This window comes from Mobula birostris, chromosome 12 (assembly GCF_030028105.1).
Source record: "Mobula birostris isolate sMobBir1 chromosome 12, sMobBir1.hap1, whole genome shotgun sequence".
In the NCBI taxonomy this organism is placed as follows: Eukaryota; Metazoa; Chordata; class Chondrichthyes; order Myliobatiformes; family Myliobatidae; genus Mobula; species Mobula birostris.
In genome coordinates this window covers 113,919,285-113,930,474 of record NC_092381.1, presented here as the reverse complement: position 1 = coordinate 113,930,474, position 11,190 = coordinate 113,919,285, and positions in this window count along the sequence as shown.

Genomic DNA, 11,190 nt, shown 5'->3' with positions numbered 1-11,190 from the left:
TCATTGGGGACCTGAGTCACCCCAACCACAAACTGGTCCAGCTGCTACCATCCGGGAAACAGTACCGCAGCATAAAAGCCAGGACCAACAGGCTCCAGGACAGCTTCTTCCACCAGGCCGTCAGACTGATTAATTTATGCTGATACAATTGTATTTCTATGTTATACTGACTGTCCTGTTGTACATACTATTTATTATAAATTACTATAAATTGCACTTTGCACATTTAGACCGAGATGTACAGTAAAGATTTTTATTTCTTGTGTATACAAAGGATACAAGTTATAAAGTCAATTCAATTCAGACTGAAAAAAAATATTTATTTCTGCCAGGTATTTATTCTCCAACTTAAACTTAATGCTCTGGGGCTCAGTGCTTGTATGTTACTACTTCAAAAAGGAGCTGTACCCTACAGTAGCTCAGTTTTAGACTTACAGGAAAGATCGTGCTCAATAAAATTTTGATCAGTAAAGAACAAATTAGCAGAGAGGAGGCTACCTTGTCCATTGTACTTGAGCTAATTCTTTTGAGATATCATCATCAGTGATTCCTGGGGTTAATAACGAAAACATGGACAACAAAGATTTTGCTTCGTGAATACTTTTGGATTCATCGTATGGATTTTGGGTTGCTGATCATTAAAATCACCATGAAATTTCACGATCATGGACTATTTTTTTAAAAATCACCTATATTTTTAGATTATGAGGACGCTCAGTCCTCGTTTATTGTCATTTAGAAATGCATGCATTAAAAATGATACAACGTTCCTCCAGAATGATATCACAGGACAAACCAAGACTAAAACTGACAAAACCACATACTTATAACATATTGTTACAACAGTGCAAAGCAATACCATAATTTGATAAAGAGCAGACCACGAGCACGGTAAAAAAAAAGTCTCAAAGTCCCAATAGCCCCATCATCTCATGCAGACGGCAGAAGGGAGAAACTCTCTCTGCCATGAACCTCCAAGCGCCGCAAACTTGCCAATGCAGCACCATTGGAAGCACCTGACCACAGCGGACTCTGAGTCCGTCCAAAAACTTCGAGCCTCCGACCAGCCTCTCCAAGCACCATCCTCTGCCCAGCGCTTCAACCCCACCCCGGCCGCCGAGCAACAAGCAAAGCCGAGGACTCGGGGCCTTCCCCTCCAGAGATTCTGGATCACACAGTAGCGGCTGCAGCGAAGCAGGCATTTCATAAGTTTCACTAGATGTTCCTCCGTGCTCTCACATCTGTCTCCATCAAATCAGGATTGTGCACGGCACCCTACTTGACAAATAACAGACATCACCACCGGAGTGGCCGCTGCAAGCTGCGTCACGCCACCATCTTCTCCTCCTGATTTATATTTGTTATTGTATTTGTTATTTCAATTCATTTTGGAGGGAAGGCTGGGGCGGGGTTCTGAGTTGGATGATCAGCCATGATCATAATAAATGGCGGTGCAGGCTCAAAAGGCCGAATGGCCTACTCCTGCACCTATTTTCTATGTTTCTATAATTCAAGTGAGAATAATTGAGGCCAAGATTAGGGAAGGCATTTTTGTTGGTCCACAAATCAATGACGGGCAATTCAAAGAACTTCTGGTGGGACTGGAGAAAATCGCACAGAAGACATTCAAGGATGTTGTTGTAAGTTTTCTTGGCAACTACAGAGCACTAAACTACATGTAACTGGTTGACAACATGCTTCAAGCACACAAAACCACGAAGAGCAACATGTCACTAAAGATTCATTTTCTGCATTCCCATTTAGACTTCTTCCCTGCAAATCTTGGTGCTGTCAGTGACGAGCATGGTGAAAGGTTTCACCAGGACATTGCGGTCATGGAGAAATGGTATCAGGGCAACTGGAATCCATCAATGCTGGCTGATTATTGTTGGACACTTGAGTGAGAAGCCTCAGACACTGAGCACAAATGAAAATCATCAACAAAACATTTTTAGCTGAGTTGACTATGCAAAGTGTCAATACCATCATGCAATTAAATGCATTATATTCAAAAATATTCAATAAAAGTTAACTTCATGTTTTTCCAAATTCCTACATGATACAAGCAGTCTGAAATTATATTTGTGTTCAGCTTCAAGCATTCTATCATAAAAAAAATTCTGAGCAAGCAACGCTAATGAAAAAATGTGTTGTCCACTGCAATCAAAGCCACAAGTTTAATTGAAAGACAAGTTTGAAGCATGAAGATTGATCAGAAATTGATGGCCGGTACCCTGAGCCGGCAGATCTCTGCAAGTCCACTGGGGAAGGACGTCTGTGAATCCAAAAGATCCTCTGGAGGCTGAAGTTGGTCTGTCCGGTGGTTTCTGTGTAGGGAGGAATGGGTGTTTATTTGGCTGTTGTTGCAATGTATGTTCTGGAGACAGTGTTTCTGTGTAACGAGGAATGGGTGTTTATTTTGCTGTATGTTCTGTTCTATTGTGTTTCTGTGTTGTTCTGCTGAGCATCGTGGGCGTCAAAACGTGTGATGCCACCTTGGGAGTGTTGGTTGTTAGCGCAGACAACACGTTTCACACGATGGTTCGATGAACGTGTGATCAATGAGAATCCAATTCTGAAGCTGAGCATTAAACTGGCCTCATTTTTCATTCAGTGTGTGGGGAGGCCAGGGGGTGGGGAAGGACGTGGGGAGAGGTAGCACCTCTGGTGAAGGAACTTGTCATGTCTGGAGACGGGCAACACCTCTGGTGAAGGGGCTTAACATGTCCAGGGAGGGGGAGCACCTCTGGTGAAGGGGTTTATCGTGTCCATTCTGGGGAAGGGAGAGCAGCTCTGGGATTGTCATGTTAGGGGAGGGAAAGAAGCTCACCAGAGACAGGGGCACCTATAAGACCGTAAGACCAGGAGCAGAGGTAGCCCATCCGGCCCATAGAGTCTGACTGAAGTAATTCCTCCACATCTCTCTTCTAAATGGACATCCTTCAATCCTGAAGTCGTGCCCTCTTGCCCTAGACTCCCCTACCATGGGAAATAACTTTGCCACATCTAATCTGCTCAGGCCTTTTAACATTCAGAATGTTTCTATGAGATCCCCCCTCATTCTCCTGAACTCCAGGGAATACAGCCCAAGAGCTGCCAGACGTTCCTCATATGGTAAACCTTTCATTCCTGGAATCATTCTCCAATGTCAGTATATCTTTTCTAAAATGAGGAGCCCAAAACTGCACACAATGTGCCTAGTGTGGTCTTACAAGTGCCTTATAGAACCTCAACATCACAACCCTGCTCTTATATTCTTTATCTCTAGAAATGAATGCCAACACTGCATTCGCCTTCTTCACCACTGACTTAACCTGGAGGTTAACCTTTAGGGTATCCTGCACGAGGACTCCCTGCATCTCTGCATTTTGAATTCTCTCCCCATCTAAATAATAGTCTGCCCATTTATTTCTTCCACCAAAGTGCATAACTATACACTTTCCAACATTGTATTTCATTTGCCACTTCTTTGTCCATTCCCTTAAACTATCTAAGTCTCTCTGCAGGCTCTCTGTTTCCTCAACACTGTACTCAACAGCGGTCCCAACACCAACCCCTGTGGAACTCCACTGGTAACCAGCAGCCAGCCAGAATAGGATCCCTCTATTTCCACTCTCTGTTTTCTGCATATCAGCCAATGCTCCACCCATGCTAGTAACTTCCTTGTAATTCCATGGGCTCTTATCTTGCTAAGCAGCCTCATGTGCGACATCTTGTCAAAGGCATTCTGAAAATCCAAGTACACCACATCTACTACATCTCCTTTGTCTACCCTGCTTGTAATTTCCTCAAAGAATTGCAGTAGGTTTGTCAGGCAGGATTTTCCTTTCAGGAAACCATGCTGGCTCTGTCCTATCTTGTCACGTGCCTCCAAGTACTCCGTAATCTCATTCCTAACAATCAATTCCAACAACTTCCCAACCACTGATGTCAGGCTAACAGGTCTATAGTTTCCTTTCTGCTGCCTCCCACCCTTCTTAAATAGCGGAGTAACATTTGCAATTTTCCAGTCATCTGGTACAATGCCAGAATCTATCGATACTTGAAAGATCACCGTTAGTGCCTCGCAATCTCTCCAGCTACTTCCTTCAGAACACAAGGGTGCATTCTGTTAGGTCCAGGAGATTTATCCACCCTCACACCATTAAGCTTCCTGAGCACCTTCTCAGTTTTTTTTTTCACTGCACGTACTTCACTTCCCTGACACTTTTGAATGTCCAGTATACTGCAGACGTCTTCCACTGCGAAGACTGATGCAAAATACACATTCAGTTCCTCTGCCATCTCTGTATCTCCTATTACAATATCTCCAGTATCATTTTCTATTGGTCCTATATCTACCCTCAACTTTCTTTTACCCTTTATATACTTAAAAATGTTCTGAGTATTTTCTTTGCTATTAGTCACCAGCTTCCTTTCATAATTCATCTTTTCCTTCCTCATAACCTTCTTAGTTTCTTTCTGCAAGTCTTTAAAAGCTTCCCAGTCCTCTATCTTCACACTGGCTTTGGCTTCCTTGTATGCCCTCTCTTTTGCTTTTACTTTGGCTCTGACTTCACTTGTCAGCCACAGTAGTGTCCTTCTTCCCTTTGAAAAATTCTTCTTATTTGGAATAAATCTGTCTTGCACTTCCCTCATTTTTTGCAGAAACTCCAGCCATTGCTGCTCTGCTGTCCTTCCTGCAAATGTCCCTTTCCAGCCAACTTCGGCCAGTTCCCCTCTCATGCCATTGTAATTTCCTTTATTCCACTGAAATATCGACACATTGGATTTTAATTTCTCCTTCTCAAGTTTCAAAGTGAACTCAATCATATTGTGATCACTGTTCCCTAAGGGATCCTTAACCTTAAGCTGTTTTATCACCTCTGGATCATTGCACAACACCCAATCCAGCACAGCTGATCCCCTAGTGGGCTCAACAACAAACTGTTCTAAAAAGCCATCCCTTAGACATTCTACAAACTTTCTCTCTTGAGATTTAGTACTGACCTGGTTTTCCCAATCCACTTTCATGTTAAAATCCCCAATGATTACCATAAGATTGCTCTTCTGATATGCCTTTTCTATCTCCTGCTGTAATTTGTAATCCACATCTTCGTTGCATTTTGGAGGCCTGTATACAACTGCCATTAGAGTCCTTTTACATCTTGCCATTTCTTAACTTAACCCATAGAGACTTTACACCTTCTAATCCTATGTCATCCCTTTCTAATGATTTAATATTATTTCTTATACACAGGGCCACACCACTCCCTCTGCCTACTAACTTATCTTTCTGATATATCATATGTCCTTGGACATTCAGCTCCCAATGGCAACCATCCTTTAGCCAAGTTTCAGAGATGGCCACAACTTCACACTTGCCAATCTGTAGCTGAATTTCAAGATCATCCAATTTATTCCTTATGCTGCGTGTATTCAAATATTACACTTTCAGACCAGTATTTGTTGCTTTCTGTTTTACCTGCACCACGCCTCTATTGCCCTGTAACTCATGCCACTGGCTCTGATTATGCCTCACCTCCTGCCTGTCCTTTCTATCATCTCTGTTGCACACCATCTTTGATTTATTTCTGTTTTCCCCTTCCTCAGCCCTATCACTCCAGTTCCCATCCCACTGCCAAATTAGTTTAAACCCTTCCTAACAGCTCTATTAAACCTGCCTACTAGGATATTGGACCCCTATGGGTTCAGGTGTAACCTGTCATTTTTGTACAGATCAGATCTCCCCCAGAAGAGGCCCCAATGATCCAGGAACCCGAAGCCCTGCCCCCTACACCAGTCTCTCAGCCTCCCATTAATATGCCTGATCATGCTATTCTTGCACTCATTAGCATGTGGCACAGGCAGCAATCCTGAGATTACTACCCTGGAGGTCCTGCTTTTCACCTTCCTACCTAACTCCCTGAATTCTCTCTTCAGGACTGCCTCCCTTTTTCTACCTATGTCAATGGTACCAACGTGTACCAAGACTTCTGGCTGTTCACCCTCTCCCTTCAGAATATTCTGCACCCAATCCGAGACATCGCGTACCCTGGCACCTGCGAAGCAACACACCGTGCTATTAGGTTGACGGAACCTCCTGTCTGTTCCCCTCACTATGGAATCCCCTATGACTACCGTATTCCTCATCTTCCTCTTTCCCTTCTGCACCACGGAACCAGGCTCAGTGCCGGAGACCCGATCACTGTGCTTGTCCTCGGTCAGTTCCCCCCCCGAACAGCATCCAAAATCAGATAACGATTACTGAGGGGGATGGCCACAGGCACAGTGGTGCTCTCTACTATCTGAGCTTTTCCCTTCGCTTCCCTGACTGTCACCCACTTATCTAACTCCTGCAGCCTCGGGGTGACTAACTCCCTGTAGCTCCTCTCTACCTCCTGCTCACTTTCCCTAATAAGCAGTAGGTCATCAAGCCGCAGCTCCAGATCCCTCACACGGTCTCTCAGGAGCTGCATCTCGGTGCACCTGGCACAGAAGTGGCCATCTGGGAGACGGGAAGATTCCCAGGATTCCCACAGCTGACCTACTCCTCAAAAAATACAAGGAAAAATGAAGTCCACTTCCCTCACCCAAGCCCGAATGAACCAAGTCACTACCAGTCTGACTCAGACCACTCCAATGATGACCGTTGCTTTGATGAACACTGGGCATTGTCTCCTTTTTATGCCAGAACCTTCCCTGCTCTCCAACACAGGATTGACGTGCTGGTTATAGCGAATTCCCGCGAAACTCTCCCTTTTAAACTTTGCTCCCGGACACGTGCGCCACCTCCTCTGTCATAGCTCTCCAACTCACGATTGGTGCACCAGTTGTCTGGTGAAGGGGCTTGTCGTGTCCATTCTGGGGAGAGGGACCATCTGCAGTGAAGGGGCCTTGTCATGTCCGGGGAGGGGTGGCATCCCTGGTGTCCTTTCCGGGGGGGGAGGGGTAGTAGAAGGGGCTTGTTGTTTCCATTCCAGGGCAGCTCACTGACTGTACACCCCACGAGACACCCAGCTCCAAGTATTTGTTTGCATGTGAAAGGACGGTCACGGGGCAGGGGGGAACGTACGCCAGACAGTCACGGGGGGAACGTACACCGGACAGTCACAGGGTGGGGGGAGGAACGTACACTGGGCGGTCACGGGGGTGGGGTGGGGGGAACGTACACCGTATGGTCACGGGGCAGAACGTACACCGGACAGTCACAGCGGGGGAGAGGTGGAACGTACGCCGGACGGTCACGGGTGGGAAGCCTATGCCGGACAGTCACGGGGGGGGGAACGTATGCCGGACGGTCACGGGGGGGAACGTACACCGGACGGTCACGGCGGGGGGGAGGTGGAACGTATGCCGGACGGTTATGGGGGAGGGGGAACATACAACGGACGGTCACGGGGGCGGGGAACGTACACCGGACGGTCACAGGGGGACCATATGCCGGACAGTCACGGGGGTGGGGGGAACATACACCGGACAGTCACGGAGTCGGGGAACGTATGCTGGACAGTCACGGGGGGGGGGGGGGGGAACGTACGCCGGACGGTCACGGGTGGGGGGGGAGCCTACACCAGAGGTCACGGGGGGGGGACGTATGTCGGACGGTCACGGGGGAACGTATGCTGGATAGTCACGGGGGTGAACGTATGCTGGACAGTCACGGGGGGGGGACGTACGCCGGACGGTCACGGTGGGGGGGGGGGGAATGTATACCAGAGGTCACGGGGGGGGGGGACGTACGTCGGACGGTCACAGGGGAACGTATGCTGGACGGTCACTGGGGGGGGGGGGGGGAACGTACGCCGGACGGTTACGAGGAGAACGTATGCCTGACGGTCACGGAGGGGGGAATGTACAACGGACGGTCACAGGGGCGGGGAACGTACACCAGACGGTCACAGAAGGGGAGAACGTACGCCGGACGGTCACAGGGGGGGAACGTATGCTGGACGGTCATGGGGGGAAACGTACGCCGGACGGTCACAGTGGGGGGGGAACGTATGCCGGACAGTCATGGGGGGGGGGGGGCCGTACGCCGGACGGTGACGGGGGAACGTACGCCGGACAGTCACGGGGGGGGGGGGGGGGAACGTATGCCAGACGGTCACGGGGGGAACGTACACCGGACGGTCACGGGGGCGGGGAACGTACACCAGATGGTCACAGAGGGGGAGAACGTATGCCGGACGGTCACAGGGGGGGGAACGTATGCCGGACGGTCATGAGGGGGGAAACGTACGCCGGACGGTCACGGGGGTGGGGGTGAACATACAATGGACGGTCACGGGGGGGGGGGAACGTACGCCGGACAGTCACGGGTGGGGGGGGAACGTATGCCGGACGGTCACGGGAGGATCGTATCCCGGACAGTCACGGGGGGAACGTACACCGGACGGTCACGGGGGAGAACGTACGCCGGATGGTCACGGGGGTGGGGGGAACGTATACTGGACGGTCACGGGGGGAACGTATGCCGGACAGTCACGGGGGGGGGGGGAGAACGTACACCAGACGGTCACGGGGTGGGCGGGGGGAACGTACGCCAGACGGTCACAGGGGGGAATGTACGCCGGACAGTCACGGGGGGGGGATGTACGCCGGACGGTCACGGGGGGGGGGGAACGTACTCTGGACGGTCACGGGGGTGGTGGGGGGAGGAACGTACGCCAGACGGTCACGGGGGGGGGGGATGTACGCCCGATGGTCACGGGGGGGGAACGTACTCTGGACGGTCACGGGGGGGGGGGGAGGAACGTACGCCAGACGGTCACAGGGGAACGTACAACAGACAGTCATGGGGGGAACGTACACCAAACGGTACCAAGCCAGCTATGAACCCAGGTGATTGGGGTCGTGGGGCTCCAGTTCTACTAGCTTTGCCACAGTGACACCGACTTGAAAAGTGTCACGATTTTCTCTTACTTTACTAAGATTAGATGAAAGAGATTTGAATCAATGGGAGGGTGTTACTGTGAATCAAAGGGGGAGGAGGGTGCGTAGGAGTGGAGGATTGTCACACACTCTAAGCTTTGTCACGTAAGTGACATTTTCTTCACATAGAGCACAGACAAGTAAAGCACAGGAACAGGACCTTCAGCCAACTACATCGTACCAAACCAATTGAATCAGTAATCAAGAGGCCAATTAACTGATCTCTTCTGCCTACACAATGCCCATATCCTTCCAATTTCCTCACATTCAGCTGCCTAACTAAACGTCTCTTAAGGTCTCTCATGTATCTGCCCCTACCACCACCACAGACAGCACATTCTAGACACACACCACTCTGTGTAAAACACTTGCCCCTCACCCCTCACATCTCCTTTGAACCTACCCTCTCTCACCTTCAATGCATGCCCCCTGGTATTCCCTGGGAAAATGATACTGTCTGTCCACTCTATCTCCGCCTCCCACAATCTTATAAACCTCTATCAGATCTCCCCTCAGCCTCTGGCACTCCAGAGAAAACAACCCAAGCTTCTCTCATACCCTCTAAACCGGGCAGCATCCTGGTAAACCTCTTCTGCACCCTCTCCAAAAAAGGTTCAAAATCCTTCCTATAGTGAGGAGACCAGAACTGTATGCACTACTCCAAATAGGCCTAACCAGAGTTCTATAAAATTGTAGCATAACTTCCTGACTTCTGAACTCAATGCCTCAACTAATAAAAGCATCTGCCTTGTTAATCACCCTCCCTATATCTCATCCAATCAGAGAATCTTTGCATTCATAAATAATGAACTACAACACTGCTTAGCACATTCGAACATTTGGAAACTTAAACGCAGGTGCTTTAAGGAATAATGCAAACACGTCTGATGTGGTTGGGAAACTTGGCTCTGAACCAAGAGTGTCAATGCTTTCATCTGTGGCTCAACCAACAGCTCTCTTTCCTCTGACTCAGAATTCTGTGGATTCATGTTCCATTCCAGAGACTAGAGCCCAAAACCCAGCCCAATTATCCCAACACATTACTGGGAGACAGCAGATATCAAACCACAAATTGCCAGAAACAATTAGCAGGTCAGCCAGCATCCATGGAAAAAACAATTCAATCCTGATGAGGGGTCTTTGAGCTGAAACATTAACTCTCTTTCACTCTCCACAGATGCTGCCCAACTAGTTGTGCGTTTGTAGTATTTTCTGTTTTTTTTTGGCATGTGCCTGCGTGCGTGTGAGTCTGTGCGTGCATCTGCGTGTGCGTGCATGTGAGTCTGTGCGTGTGCATCCGTGATGATGTCTTTTTCATGGCCTTTTACAAGGCACTGAACAAGACAGAGAGAGAGAGACTGTGTGGCGTGCCACTCCCCACACAGACACCTTCGCAGTATTTTCCCTTTTTTCTATTTTACAAGATCGGGTTGTGATCTCGACACTTACCCCAGCATGGATGGAAAGCACACTCGGGAGCGGACCCAACTGGTTTCGAACCCAGGAACCTCCACTCCCGAGTCCAGCACCGATGTCACCACCAACCGGCCCGTATTTTCTGTTTTTATTTCAGATTTCCAACACCTGCAGATTTTTTGTTCTTTCTCTAAAGCAAAGTTCTGATAGTCTGTCATTCTTGGGACTTTGGTGGTGCTGGACAGGCAAAATTTTGAAACTCAAGGTGTGAGGTGGAGTAACCTTCATGAACTGATGTAGTGCTTGTGCTGAAGCTGCTCTTACATAGCTGTTGAGTTATGAGTTTCAGCATGGTGAATTGTTCCCAGTAGTGAGATGGTTTAGGACTTCAGCCTCTGACGCTCCACAGAAAAACAACCCAAGTTTATCTAGCCTCTCATGATAGCACATGCCCTCTAAACCAGATAGCATCCCGGTAAACCTCTTCTGCACCCTCTCCAAAGCCTCAAAATCCTTCCTATGGTGGGGCAACCAGAACTGTACGCATTACTCCAGATGCGGCCAAACCAGGGTTTTATAAAGTTGCAACGTTACCTCTTGACTTTTGAACTCAGTGCCTCAACTAATAAAAGCCAACATTCCATAAGCCTTTTTAACCGCCTTATTGACCTGTTTCAAGGAGCTATGAACTTGGATCCCAAGATCTCTTTGCTCAACAACACTCTTAAGGATCTTGCTCTTAACAGTGTACTGTCTCCTTGCATTGGGGAGGGTTCAGAGGAGGTTCATGAGAATGATTCTGGGGAATGTAAGGCTTATCATACGAGCAGCGATTGAAGGCTATGGGCCTCTACTCACTAG